At 40.6% G+C, this 20,085-nt stretch overlaps 1 protein-coding gene and 1 long non-coding RNA gene across 3 annotated transcripts in view; both read left to right on the top strand.

Annotated features, from left to right (window-relative positions):
* Positions 1–20,085, top strand: part of VKORC1L1 (vitamin K epoxide reductase complex subunit 1 like 1) — a 28,711-nt gene that overhangs the window by 567 nt on the left and 8,059 nt on the right. The window lies entirely within an intron of this gene.
* LOC122456997 lies at positions 11–18,880 on the top strand. Of its 2 annotated transcripts, XR_006276254.1 has the most exons (4): positions 11–390; positions 2,690–2,799; positions 5,347–5,450; positions 18,589–18,880. It is a non-coding gene; the product is annotated as an uncharacterized LOC122456997 (long non-coding RNA). The 2 variants fall into 2 exon arrangements; XR_006276253.1 differs by lacking the exon at positions 11–390 and having other exon boundaries at positions 2,274–2,799.

Here is a 20,085-nt window from a genome sequence, read left to right as displayed (position 1 = left end):
GGGAAGAACAACCACCTCCCCCCAGCAAGCTCCCCTCCCCGGTGAGGCGGGTACCGGGGTGAGTTTCCTCTTCCCCAAGGGCAAAGGCGGGAGGAGAGCGAGGCTCTCTCACTGCCTCCCTCAGCCTCTCACGGGGGGCTGCAGGACTCGGAGATTTCAGGACGAATTGTAAAGGGGTGTTGTCATCGGTGTCGCCTCGAGGATGGAGGATTCTGCCCTAAAGAAACGTGGGATTATTTCGCTCTGCCAGATTGTGATCTTCATTTCAATTGCTTCTGCTGGATACAGCCTTGGGGACATTGTAATCGAGCCATTATGGGCTTGTGATAAATGAGGGGTGGATTCCGGGCTGATAGAAAGCAGCTGTTGTGTCATTCATTGAGGAATGAGGTAGGAATTGCTCTTCTGTGTCTTTTGTGGGGAGCAAGGAGGGTTTGAGGATTAAGTACATGCCTTTTGTGTTTTGTCATCCACGGTGATTAGGATGACAGGCATGTTTTGGTAAAACATGGTTCATCAAAATTAAATGGTGTAAATAATTGGTGTTTGAGGAAAATATTTAAGATATTGGATGTTTAGGTTAATTTTAACATAAACAGCTGAAGTGCTTTTTCAGTAAATGTGGTTTTACCTCATAATGAAATATGAGTGTCTGTATGATGCATTTAAAAATGCTTAATGTTTAATGTTAAGGGTAAGACTTAATTTGCTTCAGTACTGAAGACCCCATTCCAAATTTGGATTTTTCTTGATATTGTAGGATGAGCTTGTCTTTTTAAGTATCAGTAATCAAATTAAATGGTTAGCTGTTTTCTAGCAGCTTTCTATTTTTACAGGCATTTTAGGAGATTAATAGAATACAAATTTTATATGGTACTAGTCTGACTTCCATTGGCAAGCAGCTAGGTTATTTAATCATAAATGGTGTGGAGAATGTATGTATCCCTTATTTTTTACACACTAATAGTGCTGTAACTTTGCCATTCACTGTTCAAACTATAACAAACTTACAAATGTGATTAAGTGCATATAGTTTTCCACAATTTTTTAAAGAAAAATTAATAGGAATTATTTTTTAGTCTAAGAAACAAGAGGATTATCTAAATACAGCATTCACTTGTTGATTAGAAATCTCTCTCTCTATTGTTTAACAAGTTGTAGAGCTGGAGGGATTTGGTCATGGAACAAACATATATTCTCCAAACAACTTCCTTATATTTTTGAAAAGTTTTGTGTTGTTTTTTTGTTGATGCTTTTGGGATAACGTGTTCATGATTATTAATTCCAACACCTAAGGCTTAAAGTCAGTGAGAATTACAGAAATGTCTCTCTTTCTATTTAACTCAAATATTTTATCAGTCAAAATACCTATTTTAGGCCATTATCATATTGTCATATCATGATTTAATCATAGGAAAATAATCCTGTAATAAATGAAAGAGCACATGGGACTTGCTCTCTAATTTAGTCTAACTATAAGTTAGTACTTACTCTTAAAACTAGTTTTATTGTGATTGAAACCAACATTGCAACATACTGTGTTGAGAAGTTTATGTACAAATCTCTGAGAGGAATTTTGTTGGGTCTGGGTGGGGACTTCATTTTTGCTTTTCTGCTGGTCATCAGATTAATCTTGAGCCAAGGAAGGACTTGAGAATTGGTCCTGTCTTTTTGAGAAATAATTTAAAATCTTAGTCTTCTCTCTTTAGATTAACATGGTCAAACAACTTGAGCAATTACATTAAACTGTTGTTAGGCCACTTATGTTAAACTATTCAAACATCATTAACAATATATTTGTTACTGAAGCTGTAACAAAAAATCAAAAGTCTGGTCCTGTGTGTTTTGGCTGAGTGGGGCAACCGTCACAATAATCAATTTTTCCAACCTTTGGACCAAAAGTCAGTGGGACTACAGTAGTTCTAAGTAACCTTTTCAAGATTAGCCCATAGGGTTTTTCGCCCCTTTCTTTAATTTCTGTACTGAAAATGCTGCACATGTATAAGGTCTCAAATTTCAAGTAAGTAAATATTGAAGTACAGTCTTGTGATGAATTTTTACAAAATATTTGAATACGCAAAAGTACTCTGAATTTTTAATTGCTCATTAGTATCTGAGTACTTGGAGCGCTTACTAAAGGGCACGTCTTCACTAGCAATGTTAAAAAGCTCTCCCAGTGCTGTGTGTGTTTAAAAAAAAAAAAAAAAAAAACCCCACCTCCATGAGGGGAATAGCTGCCAGCGCTGGTGCACTGTCTACACTGGCACTTTACAGTGCTGCAACTTTCTCGCTATGGGGTGTGAAAAAACACCCTCCTGAGCTCTGCAAGTTTCAGCGCTGTAAAGTGCCAGTGCAAACAAGCCCTAATATACTACTACAGTCCGAGTGTTGGGTTCCTGTGATGTGGTATTTGTGCAATGACCAAAGAAGTAACTCAAGACAGGTGGAGCGGTCATACAAAAGGTGTTTGTGGAACAGGTGATATTAAACATGCAAGTTATCTTTATTTCAAACCATATTAGGAGAAGAATGCGCTTTCAGCAAATAATAATATTTCCAATACATAAATGAGAGGATTATCTGTGGCATAGGAGCTGTGCATTTTTGTTGAAAGAATAGTCACTCTTAAAATACCGCTAAATGGAGATTTTTCTTTTTACACTGTTTGTTGCCTTTCACTGTATTTCAGTTAAATAGTTTGACACCTCCAGCAATAGTACTGTTTCATTGGAACTTAAATTCCAGTTAAAGTTGGCAGAGACAGTGAAGGCTCAAATTATGGTGTTCCAGCATTTTCAGGTATGCTAGTAATTTTAGTGTTGTTATTCTGATCCGCTATTTAAATTCACAGTTCAGCAGCAAATAGATGTTAGTCATCTGTCTTCAGCTGAAAGACCAGTCTTTAATTTGTTAGTGTTGTGCAACAGTTTTCTTCCTTGAGCTAGATTTGTGACTGAAATTTGAATGGGATCTGATGGTTTGTAGATGAATCTCCCAGGGACAATATCTTTTCTTAAAGTGTTTTGTACAAGTGGTGGATTGAATAAAAATATTCAGCTGATGTGTTTAGCTTAAAAGTAAATGTGTCATTTAGTTTGTCTATAAATTTATTTATTCTCCTTTGATCTGGTCAGTTTGGGGATTAATTTTCTTGTCTTCAGCAAAGATATTTTTTCATTAATAAACTGTTAGCAGTTCACAAGTCACTCATAAGATGAATCAGGTATTGACTCAGCGTTGAAAAGGGAAATAATTAATGTAGGCTACTATTGATGGGGAGAGGCCTGGAAAACCATTTATCTGGAAATTTAATTCTTCATGATGAATTAATCAGAGAAATTTAGCTCCTCACTTTTATATGTGAAATATAAGCTTTCTATTGAGCTTATTTCAAGCTGGTATCAGGCCACTCTAAAATGGCAGTTTGCTCAACATTGCAAGACCACTTTCTTAAATATTCCTCTCATTATAAGAATGTACTATTGTACACTTGAATATACATTTTATTTTGCTATACATGGCAAACTATAAAGAGGGCCTAATTTTATAATTAACGCACTTTATACTCAAATAAGGAAGTAGAATGTTTATATTTAACTGAAATAATTTACTTTGTGAGTTGCAAATAACTTAAAATTTAGTATTTATGGCAAATTATACTTCAATATGATTACAGAATACAAAAAAATCTATCCTTGAATATCTCTTGCATGCTATGGAGTAACTTTTCTCTCTACCATTTTATCTTCGTTTTGGAGATGGAATGCTCTCAATCTATTTGTGTTGACACTTCAGTAACATGGGAAGCCTTGGGAGACTTCCAAATATAACTGAGTCCCTGAGGGAGTTCACAAGCGAAAAGCGAAAGTTAGCAAGAACATTGTAAGCTCATGTTACTGCATCTGAGAAAAATGTTAGGAACTAAGGAAACATTCAAAATCTTCACTTGGCAATTACAGTAATGTTTTTAATAACTTAATTCTTCTATGTGTAAGAATAATTGTAAATAGCTGGTAAATTTTAATTACAATGAAATCTGTTAATAGCAATCGTGAAAGGAACCGATAGCTTGCTGTAAATAACAACTAGACTATTCCAGAGTAGCTTCCAAAAAAACCAGAATGAAACATGCAAGAATGTTTGTGATACTTTATTTTTAAAAGGTTAAATTTAAATTTTAAATCCTCTCATCTAAAGGCTTGGGATTTTTTTTTCTACTTTGTCCTTTGCATACTGCAGTGGACTGTTTTAGGTTTCCAGATATGTTTCTGCTTCCTGGCTATCTTCCAGGTTGATCTTTAAATGTCTTATGGAGTGGGGCATGTCAGCGTATGACTATTAATGTGTAGCCCCCTAACCCAATGTGCGTTAACATGTTGGTGGCAACTCTGAGACAGATTTCTGGTGGCTAGTGTGAGTGACCATTGGGGCAGGCTTAATTTTACATCTTGAACAATATCTGCAGCCTTCACCAAGTGGCTGAATGTGGAGAGTTTGGAAATAGTCAATATTGATCTAGTTGGGCACATTCAGTTTATCAAGTAAGTCCTAGAATAAAGATAAGTCCAATAGCTTTTAAGAGTGGACATTGACTTGGGTGCGACTCTTCGAACAATATACTTCAGGAACTCTATCTTCAAGGTATTACCAAGTGTGGAAGGACATCAGCTATCAACCCTTCTCAGGTGACTATGCTGAAAAACATTTGGTGGCTGTATGTATATCACATGCAAGAAATATATTTGGATAGTCGAATTTCAAAAGTCATTAATTTATAAGCATGCTATAGAAAATTTTGCTGTTTTTGTGGATGAGTCTTTGCAGTTCTCCAGTTGTCTGATGTGGAGTTGCTGAGCATTGCTGTGTAACCACTAATGTTTTTCTTTGTACAATGGCATCTGTTCACTAGTTTATCAAATACAATTAATAAATAGTGTTTAGACCTTGTCTAACTATGCCAGATATTTATAGAAGCATAACTTTTATATTTAAAGTAGTACAACCCCCCTATTTTGGACATTTGATACTGGTATTAAAATGCTTATACCAGTATCGTTTATTCCCATACAGGAAAAGGAAAAAGATATACAGCCCAGTGTGACCACATCCATACTAGAACTTTTACCAGTATAACTACCTTGGTGGTGGTGTGTGGGTTTGTTGTTTGTTTTTAAATCACACCTCTATTCAAAATTCTTATACTGGTACAGATTTTAAGAGTAGAACAGGCCTTAGATATAATCAAGGTCAAGTTCACAAGAACCACCCCTAAACCATATCTTAAACCAATGGGACATAGATCAAAGCTTCTTTGACTTCACACCTAACCTGCTGTTTATATTACAGGTTCCTATTCAGTTCTGTTGTGGGGCAGTTCCTGTAAACTTGATGTCTGTCAAGTTTGATTCCAAGTTAAGAACATTTTATAGCAGTTTTCTTTCTCTTTAATGGTAAGTCCACTGACATCAGCACTTTTATATTGCTGTAGTTTCAAGAGAATATTCTAATATTTTTAACACTGACTACTGCAATTATTAGTGACTGAGGTGTAAGGTTAGCAACCATAATGGCAATCTGGGGTAGAAAGCCAAATACCCTGTCTAGCCATTCTTTGGAACTGTCTTAGCAAACAGCGTTAATTTTAAATTTTACTGGTGGTTTTGATTAGGATTATTCATTCTTCAGTAGTGAGGCACCAATACAGATTCCTTATTGGTTTGTCTTTTGTGACTTCAACCACACTGAGTGCAAGCTAGTATTTTTGTTGGATTTTGTTGACTCAGTGTGGCAAAAAATAAAGTTTAAGTAGTAGATCTTTCTTGAAGGTCAGGAGTTCAGCTGCAGTCATTTCTATAGTATTTAAGCTACCTTGGTAGGTATGTTGTATGGAAACACAGATCCATCAGGGTTGACCCTAAAATGTCTTCCAAGGGGTTTAACTTGCCTTCTGTAGTTCACATTGAACAGGGCTTTCAGATTGTTGGGGCATATCTACAATACAAACTTAAGTCAACCTATATGAGGTCGACTTGCGGCTACCGCAGCAATTATTGCAGTGGGTCATGTTTACACTGCCCTTCTTCTGTCGGTGGTGCATATCCTCAACAGGAGCACCAGTTTAAGAGGGGTAGTTTGGGGGGCGGAGAGCCTGGGGAGCCTCGGTGCAGGTGGGCTCAGAGCAGGGAGCCCCTCATCTGCCCCAGGGTAACAGCCCTCTGAGTGACTTACTTGTTAGTTTCACAGCTCCAGCATAGAGCCGTGAAATTGAGAAGAATAACAGCAAGTAGCGGATGTAAGTAACAGGTAGTATCTACAGGGACACAGTTTTGCCCTTACTACACTGACATAAGCCCTGTGCTTCTCCTCAAGGCAGAGTTATGTCAGTGTAGTAGGGAACTTACATCAGCAGGAGCAAGGCTTGTAATATGTACACTGACATAATTAGGTTGATGGGAACTGATGGGCAGGATCCCCTGCGAGAAAAACATGAGGGGGAAAGGAGTCCAGGAGAGCCAGCTGTATTTTAAAGAATCCTTATTGAGGTTACAGGAACAAACCATCCCGATGTGTAGAACGAATAGTAAATATGGCAGGGGACCACCTTGGCTTAACTGTGAAATCCTTGGTGATCTTAAACACAAAAAAGAAGCTTACAGGAAGTGGAAGATTGGACAAATGACATGGGAGGAGTATAAAAATATTACTCAGGCATGCAGGAGTGAAATCAGGAAGGCCAGATCACGCTTGGAGTTGCAGCTAGCAAGAGATGTTAAGAGTAACAAGAAGGGTTTCTTCGGGTATGTTAGCAACAAGGAGAAAGTTAAGGAAAGTCAAGTGGGCCCCTTACTGAATGAGGGAGGCAAACTAGTGACAGAGGATGTTGAAAACGCTAATGTACTCAATGCTTTTTTTGCCTCTGTCTTCATGAACAAGGTCAGCTCCCAGACTACTGCACTGGGCAGCACAGCATGGGGAGGAGGTGACCAGCCCTCTGTGGAGAAAGAAGTGGTTCGGGACTATTTAGAAAAGCTGGACGAGCACAAGTCCATGGGGCCAGATGCGCTGCATCCGAGGATGCTAGTGGAGTTGGCAGATGTGATTGCAGAGCCATTAACCATTACCTTTGAAAACTCATGGTGATCGGGGGAGGTCCCGGACGACTGGAAAAAGGCTAATGTAGTGCCCATCTTTACAAAAGGGAAGAAAGAGGATCTGGGAAACTACAGGCCAGTCAGCCTCACCCCAGTCCTTGAAAAAATCATGGAGCAGGTCCTCAAGGAATCATTTCTGAAGCACTTAAAGGAGAGGAAAATGATCAGGAACAGCCAACATGGATTCACCAAGGACAAGTCATGCTTGACTAATCTAATTGCCTTCTATGATGAGAGAACTGGCTCTGTGGATGAAGGGAAAGCAGTGGACGTGTTATTCCTTGACTTTAGCAAAGCTTTTGATACGGTCTCCCACAGTACTCTTGCCAGCAAGTTAAAGAAGTATGGGCTGGATGAATGGACTATAAGGTTGATAGAAAGCTGGCTAGATCATTGGGCTCAAAGGGTAGTGATCAATGGCTCCATGTTGGCAGTTGATATCAAGCAGAGTGCCCCAAGGATCAGTCTTGGGGCTGGTTTTGTTCAATATCTTCATTAATATTCTGGAGAATGGCATGGATTGCACCCTCAGCAAGTTTGCAGATGACACTAAACTGGGAGGAGAGGTAGATACACTGGAGGATAGGGATAGGATACAGAGGGACCTAGACAAATTAGAGGACTGGGCCAAAAGAAATCTGATGAGGTTCAACAAAGACAAGTGCAGAGTCCTGCACTTAGAACGGAAGAATCCCATGCATTGCTACAGACTAAGGACCGAATGGCTAGGCAGCAGTTCTGCAGAAAAGGACCTGGGGGTTACAGTGGACGGGAAACTGGATATGAGTCAACAGTGTGTCCGTTTTGCCAAGAAGGCTAACAGCATTTTGGGCTGTATAAGTAGGGGCATTGTCAGCAGAAGGAGGGACGTGATCGTTCCCCTCTATTCGACATTGGTGAGGCCTCATCTAGAGTACTGTCCAGTTTTGGGCCCCACACTACAAGAAGGATGTGGAAAATGGAACGCGTTCAGCGGAGGGCAACAAAAATGATTAGGGGACAGGAACACATGACTTATGAGGAAAGGCTTAGGGAATTGGGATTGTTTAGTCGGCAGAAGAGAAGAATGAGGGGGGATTTGATGGATGCTTTCAGCTACCTGAAAGTGAGTTCCAAAGAGGATGGATGTAGACTGTTCTCAGTGGTAGTAGATGACAGAACAAGGAGTAATGGTCTCAAGTTGCAGTGGGGGAAGTTTAGGTTAGATATTGGGAAAAACTTTATCATTAGGAGGTGGTGAAGCACTGGAATGCGTTACCTAGGGAGGTGGTTGAATCTCCTTCCTTTTGAGGTTTTTAAGGTCAGGCTTGACAACGTCCTGGCTGGGATGATTTAGTTAGGGATTGGCCCTGCTTTGAGCAGGGGGTTGGACTAGATGACCTCCTGAGGTCCTTTCCAACCCTGATATTCTGTGATTCTATGATATGATTCTATGTAAGCTGCCTTATGTTGACCTAATTCCGTAGAATAGACCAGGTCTTGGTTTTTGGGTTGTCCCAGAGCAAAAATACCAGGATTCTTGAAAACTTTTGCAATTATATATGGATTAATCATTTTTGTTGTATGAAAGAAGTTGTTTTGAAAGCCACTAGTTACTTTCTAAATCTTATTTTCACTGCAGAAACTTGCCGTCTGCTATAGCACATACTGTGCTATATCAAACAGTCAGCCTAGCTACTGTCTCTTGGGGAGGTGGATTAAGTACAGTGACTGGAGAATCTCTCGTTGCTGTAGTGAGTGTGTGCACTGAAGTACCACAACAGCCCGGCTGCAGTGGTTTAAATGTAGACATGCTCTAAGGCCTTGTCTACACTTGCAGATGTAGAGCGCTGGGAGTTAAACCAGCAGCAGGAAAAGGGCTGCCATGTGTTCATGCTGTCAGCTGCAAGTGCAGTGGCGTGGCCACATTTGCAGCACTTGGAGCAGCTTTTGGAGTGGTGCATTATGGACAGCTATCCCACAGAGTACCTCTTCCCATTCTGGTGCTGAGGCTTATGGGAAGGAGGATGGGGGGCGCGGGGCATCCTGGGTCCTGTCCCAATGCCCTGTGATGTATCGCTTCGTGTCCCAGCAGTCCCTGTGCTTCCAGCCAAATTTGGAGCCATCTTTCAACGCTTTTTGTTCTGCACGCTCTGTCTTCCCTTTCGGTCTGCGGGAATGGGTCCCGAACTGCTGAGGAATATGGTCTCGCCAGCATGTCACGAATTGCAGTTGAGTTACTCCTTAACCTACAAAGTGACAGTGAGGAAGGAGTCTGATGATGATGTTGACACGTGTAATGCATACGACACGAGATTGCTTATGGTATTCACAAACATGCTCACCACCGTGGAACGCTGCTTTTGGGCTTGGGAAACAAGCACTGAGTGGTTGGATCACATCGTCGTGCAAGTCTGGGATGAAGAGCAGTGGCTGCAGAACTTTCGGATGAGGAAAGCCATTTTTATGGGATTGTGTGCTGAGCTCGCCCCCACCCTGCAGTGCAAGGACACGAGATTGAGAGCTACCCTGTCTGTGGAGAAGCTCGTGGTGATTGCAATCTGGAAGCTGGCTACTCCAGACAGCTGCCGATCGGTCACTAACCAGTTTGGAGTGGGCAAGTTTACGGTTGGAATCGTGTTGATGTAAGTGTGCGGGGCCATTAATCTTATCCTGCTCAGAAGAACTGTGACTCTGGGCAACAATGCAGCTTCTGCCCTGGCCCTTATGTGATTTTCCTGTGAGCAGCAATGGTCCCCTCCCCTGCCCCTCACGGCACAGTGGTGCAGATGTTAGCCGTACTGGGACAATGAGCACAGTGGCTCCGTCAAGGAACCTGCGCAATTGGATTGCCCTGTTTCTGCATGAGACCTTCGATGAGATCACTGAGGCCAATTACCGCAATATGTGAGAGTACATCAAAGCCCTATTCTGCATCTAGGCATGCACGCAGCCCTGACCTTCTTTCTGCAACCCTCCTCTCCCCAACAGCCCGCACCCAACAATTCCCTTCTCAAAATAAAAGCTGCTTACTCGGCACCTCCTCTGCTGTTTGTTCTTCCCCAAGCACCATCCGCTGCGAATGGCGACCTTCTTCCTGGCTTGAAAACAGCTCCTGGCTGCATGCATCTATGGATGCTGGGCTGTCCTCTGGTTCTGGTCCCCCATGCTCCTCAGCACCCTCGCTCCCGCTTTCCTCCTTCTGACTTGTTGCACTCTAGGCTGCCACGGCCTCTGAAGCATCCATGGTGCTCTTCGGAGTGGTGTTGGGGTCGCCCCCAAGTATCTTGTCCAGCTCTTTGTAGAACTGGCAGGTTGTGACGGCAGCTCTGGAGCGGCAGTTTGCCTCCCGCGTTTTGTAGTAGGTGTTAGCTCTTTCATTTTAACCCTGCACTGTGTCCCGGTCATGGCCCCTTTTTGTCATGGTCCTTGATATCTGCCTGTAAGTGTTGTAATTCCCACAACTGCAGTGCAGCTGGGACTGAACAACCTCCTCCCCCCAAACACTGATGAGGTCCAGAATCTCGCCATTGCTCTATACTGGGGATTGTGTGGAAGCATGGTCACCTGGAAAGGTGCTTTGCTGAGCAAATAGGAAGGGGACTTTCAAAATTCCCAGAGAATTTAAAGGGCGGGTCTAACAGTTGGTCACCTGAGGGCAGGGCAGTATACTTCAAAGTGATAACCAGAGTGGCTAGAACAGGCATTGTGGGACACTTCTTTGAGGCCAGTCAGAGTGCATTAATAGACCAGGGCATCCGCACTGGCACTGTGCTGTTCCAGCCGGGGCGCAGAAAGCTCTATGCTTCTCTTGGAGGTGGATTACCAGGGGTGCTCCAGCCGCGGAGTCTGGGCGTTTTACATGCCTTTCCAGTGTAGACACCTCAGGAGTTAGGGCACCCAGGGCTGATTTAATGTGCTCCAACTTGCAGGTGTAGACAAGGCCTAAGTAACTTAGCAAAGCTTACCTAGAATGAAGAAAATTGCTGTTAAGTCTTAGGATGAATAGTCAGCAGTGTCTGCTATAAAATTGGCATCTGCATGTGAATCTGCTATAGATCTAAAAGCTGAAATGTGAGATTGTCGTCTAGCTGCTGCTATTATTATTATTTTATTATTGTATTAGGGCTGTTGATTAATTGCAGTTAACTCACACGATTAACTCAAAGTAATTGCAATTTAAAAAATTAATCGCTATTAATCACATTTTTAATTGCACTGTTAAACAATAGAATACCAATTGAAATTTATTAAATATTTTTGGATGTTTTTGTACATTTCTAAATATATTGATTTCAGTTACAACACAATACAAAGTGTACAGTGCTCACTTTATATTATTATTTCTGATTACAAATATTTGTACTGTAAAATTGATAAACAAAAGGAACAGTATTTTTTTCAATTCGCCTGTAGTGCAATCTCTTTATCGTGAAAGCGCAACTTACAAATGTAGATTTTTTTTTTTTAATTTTTATCTTTTGGTTCTGTAACTGCACTCAAAAACAAAACAATGCAAAACTTTAGAGCCTACAAGTCCACTCAGTCCCACTTCTTGTTCAGCCAATCGCTAAGACAAACAAGTTTGTTTACATCTTCAGGAGATAATGCGGCCCTCTTCTTATTTGCAAATGTCACCAGAAAGTGAGAACAGGCATTTGCATGGCACTTTTTGTAGCTGGCATTGCAAGGTATTTATGGGCCAGATGCACTAAACATTCATATGCCCCTTCATGCTTCGGCCACCATTCCAGAGGACATGCTTCCATGCTGATGGTGCTCATTTAAAAAAAAATAATGCATTTATTAAATTTGCGACTGAACTCCTTGGGGGAAAATTGTGTGTCCCCTGCTCTGTTTTACCCACATTCTACCATATATTTCATGTTATAGCAGTCTCTGATGATGACTCAGCACATGTTCATTTTAAGAACACTTTTGCTGCAGATTTGACAAAACACAAAGAAGGTACCCATGTGAGATTTCTAAAGATATCTACAGCACTTGACCCAAGGTTTAAGAATCTGAAGTGCTTTCCAAAATCTGAGAGGGACAAGGTGTGGAGCATGTTTTCCGAAGTCTTAAAAGAGCAACACTCCAAAGCAGAAACTACAGAACCCAAACCACCAAAAAAGAAAATCAACCTTTTGCTGGTGGCATCTGACTCAGATGATGAAAATGAACATGCATTGGTCCGCACTGCTTTGGATTGTTGTTGAGCAGAACCCATCATCAGCATGGACGCATGTCCTCTGTAATGGTTGAAGCATGAAGAGACGTAGGAATCTTTAGTGCATCTGGCACATAAATATCTTGTGGCACCAGCTACAACAGTGCCATGAGAACACCTGTTCTCATTTTCAGGTGATGTGAACAAGAAGCGGGCAGCATTGTCTCCTGCAAATGTAAACAAACTTGTTTGTCTGAGCAATTGTCTGAACAAGATATAGGACTGTATGGACTTGTAGGCTCTAAAGTTTTACATTTTGTTTTTGAATGCAGTTATTTTTTTGTTCATAAACCTACATTTGTAAATTCAACTTTCAGAGATTGCATTACAGTACTTGTATTAGGTGAATCGAAAAACTATTTTTTGTTTTTTACAGTGCAAATGTGTAATCAAAAATAAATATAAACTGAACACTATACTTTGTAGTCTGTTATAATTGAAATCAATATATTTGAAAATATAGAAAACATCACAAAATATTTAAATAAATGGTATTCTATTTAACAGTGTGATTAATAGATTAATTTTTTAATCGTGCGATTAATCACAATTCATTTTTTTAATCACTTGATAGCCCTAATTATCTTATGTGAAGTGTAAAAGGTATGTAGAATAAAATACCTTCATTCTTAAGTATACTAATATTTAAAATCAATCATGAAAGTAAATGTCTGAAATTAATTTTTGAGCACTGTTGGCAAGATTACAAATTGGAACTTTGAATCTATTCTTTGTTGGCTTTTAAAGAGTGTGACAAAGCTCTGTCCTTGCCTCTGTGGGTCCCGCGTTTCCTGGCGGATTTCACTAGCTTCAGAGGCTCACTGTGGCCCTCATGTAACTCTTCTTTCTCTAGAGACAAGGGTTACAGTCTACTGAGCCATTTTCATCATAAGCTGTGAGGGAGGTGAGGAGAAGTTATCCTTCCTTGCACAGTCTCTGTTGTCTCCCAGTCTCAGTGATTAATCAGGGGGCAAAGGTGTGAGGGAGCCCAGGCTCACCCTCTACTCCAGGCTCCAGCCCAGGGACCCTAATAGTATCAGCTATGGTAGCTGACCTTTTAGAAACATGATGTGTACAATTCCCCGGGTTACTTCCCGCACAGCAGCCCTCACTTCCTCAAGCTCCACTTCACCCTTACCTCAGGGCCTCCTTCCTCATGCCTGATACAGTGTGTACTGCTCAGCCTCTCCAACCGCGCAACTTCTTCCCACAGCTCCTGACATGCACTCCCACCTGACTGACTGGGAGGCTTTTAACTAGTTTCAGCCAGCCCCTGGTTGGCTTCAGGTATCCCAATCAACATAGCCTTCTCCCTGCCTTCTGGAAAGTTCTTAATTGGCCTGTAGAAGCTGCCATTTCACTTATACTGGTACCAGGGATTTGTTTAGCCTGGAGCTAATATATCTATCTCCCACTACTCTTCCATAGCCATCTGGCCTTGCCCCGTCACAAGAGCTTCAGTTAAGACTGGCAGAGTGACCCAAGTGACCTTTATAGCTGTGAACTGGGCTTAATCCAAAGTCTCTAGCGGAGTTGTGCAAAAGCTGCAACCTAGGTTCTTATCCTTGCTACATATTAACACACTTTCTAGATCCTTGAATCAAAAGCTGATGTAAAGATCAAAGGCACACCCCATGAGTTCAGGCCAGCTTTATTGACCTTATTAGAATTTATATTCCAAATTGAATCTGGGTGTGTAGTCATCTTGATACTAGTCATTTGATTCCTGGCCATCAATTTTAAGGGTGGTGGGTTGTTTTGTTTGTTTGTTTTTTTGTTTTGTTTGGTTTTATTGTGCTCAACAAGCTCGGAATTACATTCATTTTCCGTTTGAGACACTGATAGCTGTTGCCAGCTCCTAAACCAGTATTAAACATGCAAGCTGTTTATTTAGTCACTTGTAAAGTATCTTGAGATGCATAATAGCGAAGATGCTACTTGGAGTCTTTTTAGCTGCCTTTGCTAACTTATAATGGAGTAGCGAGTTCTTCAAGTGCACTCCTTTGGATCTTGCATAATGACAGGTTTCAGAGTAGCAGCCATGTTGGTCTGTATCAGCAAAAAGAAAAGGAGGACTTGTGGCACCTTAGAGACTAACATATTTATTTGAGCATAAGCTTTCGTGAGCTACAGCTCACTTTGGATGCATTCAGTGGAAAATACAGTGGGGAGATTTATATACACAGAGAACATGAAACAATGGGTGTTACCATACAGACTGTAACAAGAGTGATCAGGTAAGGTGAGCTGTTTCCAGCAGGAGAGCGGGGGTGGGGGACCTTTTGCAGTGATGATCAAGGTGGGCCATTTCCAGCAGTTGACAAGAATGTCTGAGGAACAGTGGGGGTGGGGGGGAGGGAATAAACGTGGGGAAATAGTTTTACTTTGTGTAATGACCCATCCACTCCCAGTCTTTATTCAAGCCTAAGTTAATTGTATCCAGTTTGCAAATTAATTCCAATTCAGCAGTCTCTCCTTGGAGTCTGTTTTTGAAGTTTTTTTGTTGAAGAATTGCCACTTTGAGGTCTGTAATCGAGTGACCAGAGAGATTGAAGTGTTCTCAGACTGGTTTTTGAATGTTATAATTCTTGACATCTGATTTGTGTCCATTTATTCAGCTGCTGGAAATGGCCCACCTTGATTATCACTACAAAAGGTTTCCCTCCCCCCCCCCCCCGCCCCACTCTCCTGCTGGTAATAGCTCACCTTACCTGATCACTCTTGTTACAGTGTGTATGGTAAGACCCATTGTTTCATGTTCTCTGTGTATATAAATCTTCCCCACTGTATTTGCCACTGAATGCATCCAATGAAGGGAGCTGTAGATCACGAAAGCTTATGCGCAAATAAATTTTAGTCTCTAAGGTGCCACAAGTACTCCTTTCCTTTGAATCTGTTCTTGAACATGTGAAATTCATAGCTGATCAGAGCTAATGATTAATAGTTTCTAAAGTTTTCATTGAGCATTCATTATGGATGGACAGAATGACACATCAGTGCCATGGTGTAACAAGAGGAAGACAAGGGTCAAATCTAAGTAATTATATATATTTATAGTAAAACATTAAGAATTGGTTGCTTCTGAGCCTTTTGTAATGCCACAAGTGAAAATTGTCAAACCCTTTAGATGTTGCCTATCTTCCACTCTTTTAAAAGGGACATAGTGTGAATAGAATTGTGTGCGGTATTCACAGTTTTAGTGATTCTGGAAAAGCAAGATAAACTATTCTAAATTTATTGTGTGTCAGGTTCTTTACTGTGAGGTCTTTTTTACATAAATTTTTAAGAACCCTTTCAAGTCATAAAGTTGTCTAAGACATTAATCGTATTAGTTGCAAACAACTTAAGCTGTGATAACTTGATATGTTGTTCCTTGACTTTAGCAAAGCTTTTGACATGGTCTCCCACGGTATTCTTGCCAGCAAGTTAAAGTAGTATGGGCTGGATGAATGGACTATAAGGTGGATAGAAAGTTAGCTAGATTGTCGGGCTCGACGGGTAGTGATCAATGGCTCCATGTCTAGCTGGCAGCCGGTATCAAGTGGAGTGCCCCAAGGGTCAGTCCTCAGGCTGGTTTTGTTCAATATCTTCATAAATGATCTGGAGGATGGTGTGGATTGCACCCTCAGCAAGTTTGCAGATGACACTAAACTGGGAGGAGAGGTAGATACACTGGAGGATAGGGATAGGATACAGAGGGACCTAGACAAATTAGAGGACTGGGCCAAAAGAAATCTGATGAGGTTCAACAAAGACAAGTGCAGAGTCCTGCACTTAGGACAGAAGAATGCCATGCACCACTACAGACTAGGGACAGAATGGCTCGGCAGCAGTTCTAAAGAAAAGGCCCCGGGGGTTAGAGTGGACAAGAAGCTGTATATGAATCAATAGTGTGCCCTTGTTGCCAAGAAGGCCAATGGCATTTTGGGATGTATAAGTAGGGGCATTGCCAGCAGATCGAGGGACATGAGCACTCCCCTCTATTTGACATTGGTGAGGCCTCATCTGGAATACTGTGTCCAGTTTTGGGCCCCACACTACAAGAAGGATGTGGAAAATTGGAATGTGCAACAAAAATGATTAGGGGACTGGAACACATGACTTGTGAGGAGAGGCTGAGGGAACTGGGATTGTTTAGTCGGCAGAAGAGAAGAATGAGGGGGGAGTTGATAGCTGCTTTCAACTGCCTGAAAGGGGGTTCCAAAGAGGATGGATCTAGACTGTTCTCAGTAGTAGCAGATGAAGTTGCAGTGGGGGAGGTTTAGGTTGGATATTAGGAAAAACTTTTTCACTAGGAGGGTGGTGAAACACTGGAATGCGTTACATAGGGAGGTGGTAGAATCTCCTTCCTTAGAAGTTTTTAAGGTCAGGCTTGACAAAGTCCTGGCTGGGATGATTTAGTTGGGGATTGGTCCTGCTTTGAGCAGGGGGTTGGACTAGATACCTCCTGAGGTCCCTTCCAACCCTGATATTCTATGAATGAGGAAAAATTTGAAATGGTATTTTGAAGTTCTCTTTGAGGCATGCAGCAAAACCTTTCCTAAAGGAAACTTCTTTTTAAAATGGTCTTAAAATTCATGCAAATTGCCTCTCCTCTGAGTGAAACTTGCTTGTGGCATATGTACACATGCCAAGTATAGTTTTTGTGTAACACCAAATCATGCAGTACTTTCATTTTGCATTATTTTCATAACTCAACACTTTTCCAGTCCAGCAGTCACAAATCAATAAAGGGAAGGAATTGGTGATCTTGAGTGGTACATTTTCTTATGTTTTTTGAATTTATTGCATCAGCCAGTCCTTTATTAACTATTGTGTTTAATTGAATTTCCTTTTTTTATTGTGAACTTTGCTATAACCTGAATAGGGAGTTTACAGCAGTATGTAAAACAGTAGCATTTTATAAGCTGAAAATCGTTGGCCCTGAAAAACTTTTGAGCAGTAAAGCCAACAAACTAGCACTGTTCAATAAAGTAAAACTGGAATTATAGTTTAAAATGATTCCTTAATCCAAAGCAATAGAGCCAATAAGATGTGTGGCACTGATTGCATGGGAATTGGTAATTAGTAGAACAGTTACTGCCATTGAGGAGGGTACTCAGTTTCTGTAGTCTGTCAGAGCCAAGTCTGTTGAATCTCTCAGTCAAGTCAATAACAAATTGCTTCTTTACATTTGCAACAAACTATCTCTCTTCCAAAAACCTTCACTGGCTACAGAATGGAAACTAGAAAGATTACTACAGAAATTGAACTTTCATGTAAACCATGTTGGAATTTCCAAAGATATTGAAAATAAAATTAAATTGCATAGGGAAGGAATTAGAATCATCATCCCCAAAACTGTTAAAATCTCCAGTTTGTAAAGGCCTCTTTAGCAAAGCCATAATCTGCTCCTCCCATGTAAATAAGCTCCAAAAGATCTTAGAGCATACAATATTTCACAATGATTCAAATCTGTGGAGGATTGCACGGGTGGTGGATGTGGTCCAATCTGGGAAAAGGTTCTGGGAAAAGCTTAGCATAAACCTAAACAAACAGCAACTCTGCGTTTGGAACAGTGGCCTTCTTGGGACAATGCAGAAGAACAGCTCCACGTTAGAAGTCCTATTATCAAAAGCTTTAATAATAATAATAGCTCTGAGATGGAAATCTGCCCACATGTCCATTCTTACTATGGGTGGACCCTCCCAATATCAAATCCATGGATTACTATGCCATTTGGAGCCTATTTATTAAAAAACCTATTTTGCTTATATAAAAAAGAAGCTAGCCAGAAAATCATCTGCACTAGAATAACAAAATACAAAAATCAAAGAACATGTGGTTAATTTGAAAATCGCATATTAATCTGTTAACATAGGAATTGCCATACTCTTATAGGCTTGTGGTCCATAGAGACAGATTACTAGACTAGGACACTGGCCAGACGAGATGCTTCAAAGGAGGGTGTAAGAATGCAGGCAGATGTGGGATCATCTGTGCCCCATGAAAGTCTCATTCAACTTCCTAATCATATGGTTTAAATTCTAAAGCTTGCACTTTGTACCTACTCCTTTTTCAAGTAGCACTTCAGATTGCTATCACTGAAAGATTAGATTTGAAGTCTTGATTTTCCAGACTGAAGTACAAATGTATCAATGCTGCCATTGTTTCACATTTAAAAAAACAATTCTGAATCTTCTAAATCACAAATACCTTTTACCCAAATTGAGCTTTCTGTCCCTTCAGGTTGCAACAAAAGTTGTTCCAGCTCTGTTAGCAAGCATCCACTCTATAAAAGTACTATCCACTTGAATCTACAAAGAGCACTTAATGAGGTGAAGCGCTGTGTTTTAATTTATCAAGTCTTTGTTACCAAGAGACTAGATAGCATGAAACAGTGTGACTGTCAGCTAGGAGTCAGTTAATTTAGTTATTTATAGGGCTGTCAAGTGATTAAAAAAATAGATTCGGAATTAATTGTGCAATTAAAAAATTGTATTCTATTTAAATATTTTTGTATGTTTTCTACATTTTCAAATATATTGATTTCCGTTACAACACAGAGTACAAAGTGTACAGTGCTCACTTTATATTTTTGATTACAAGTATTTGCACTTGTACTTGCAAAAAAAAGAGTATTTTTCAATTCACCTAATACATATACTGTAGTGCAGTCTCTTTATCATGAAAGTTGAACTTGCAAATATAGAATTACGTACAAAAAAACTTGATTCAAAAATAAAACATAAAGTAAAATTTTAGAGCCTTTTAGTCCACTCCATCCTACTTCTTGTTCAGCTAATCGCTCAGACAAACAAGTTTGTTTACATTTGCAGCCTGCTTCTTGTTTACAATGGCACCTGAAAGTGAGAACAGGCGTTCTCGGGGCACTGTTGTAGCCGGCATCGCGAGATACTTACATGCCAGATGCACTAAATATTCATATGTCCCTTCATGTTTTAACCACCATTCCAGAGGACATGCATCCATGCTGATGACAGGTTCTGCTCAACAACAATCCAAAGCAGTGCGCACCAACGCATGTTCATTTTCATTATCTGAATCAGATGCCACCAGCAGAAGGTTGGTTTTTCTTTTTTGGAGGTTTGAGTTCTGTGTTTCCGCGTCGGAGTGTTGCTATTTAAGACTTCTGAAAGCGTGCTCCACACCCCGCCCCTCTCAGATTTTGGAAGGCACTTCAGATTCTTAAACCTTGGGTCGAGTGCTGTAGATATCTTTAGAAATCTCACATGGGTACCTTCTTTGTGTTTAGTCCAATCTGCAGCAAAAGTGTTCTTAAAATGAACATGTGCTGAGTCGTCATCAGAGACTGCTATAACACGAAATATATGGCAGAATGTGGGTAAAACAGAGCAGGGGACACACAATTCTCCCCCAAAGAGTTCAGTCACAAATTTAATAAATGCTTTTTTGGTTAAATGAGCACCATCAGCATGGAAGCATGTCCTCTGGAATGGTGGCCGAAGCATGAAGGGGCATATGAATGTTTAGTGCATCTGGCCCATAAATACCTTGCAATGCCAGTTACAAAAGTGCCATGCAAATGCCTGTTCCCACTTTCTGGTGACATTTGTAAATAAGAAGAGGGCCGCATTATCTCCTGAAGATGTAAACAAACTTGTTTGTCTTAGCGATTGGCTGAACAAGAAGTAGCACTGAGTGGACTATTAGGCTCTGAAGTTTTCCATTGTTTTGGTTTGGAGTGCAGTTATGTAACAAAAA

Source organism: Dermochelys coriacea, chromosome 17 (assembly GCF_009764565.3).
Source record: "Dermochelys coriacea isolate rDerCor1 chromosome 17, rDerCor1.pri.v4, whole genome shotgun sequence".
Taxonomy (NCBI): Eukaryota; Metazoa; Chordata; order Testudines; family Dermochelyidae; genus Dermochelys; species Dermochelys coriacea.
Note: the sequence above shows the minus strand (reverse complement) of the source record. Positions and strands in the feature narration are given on the sequence as shown.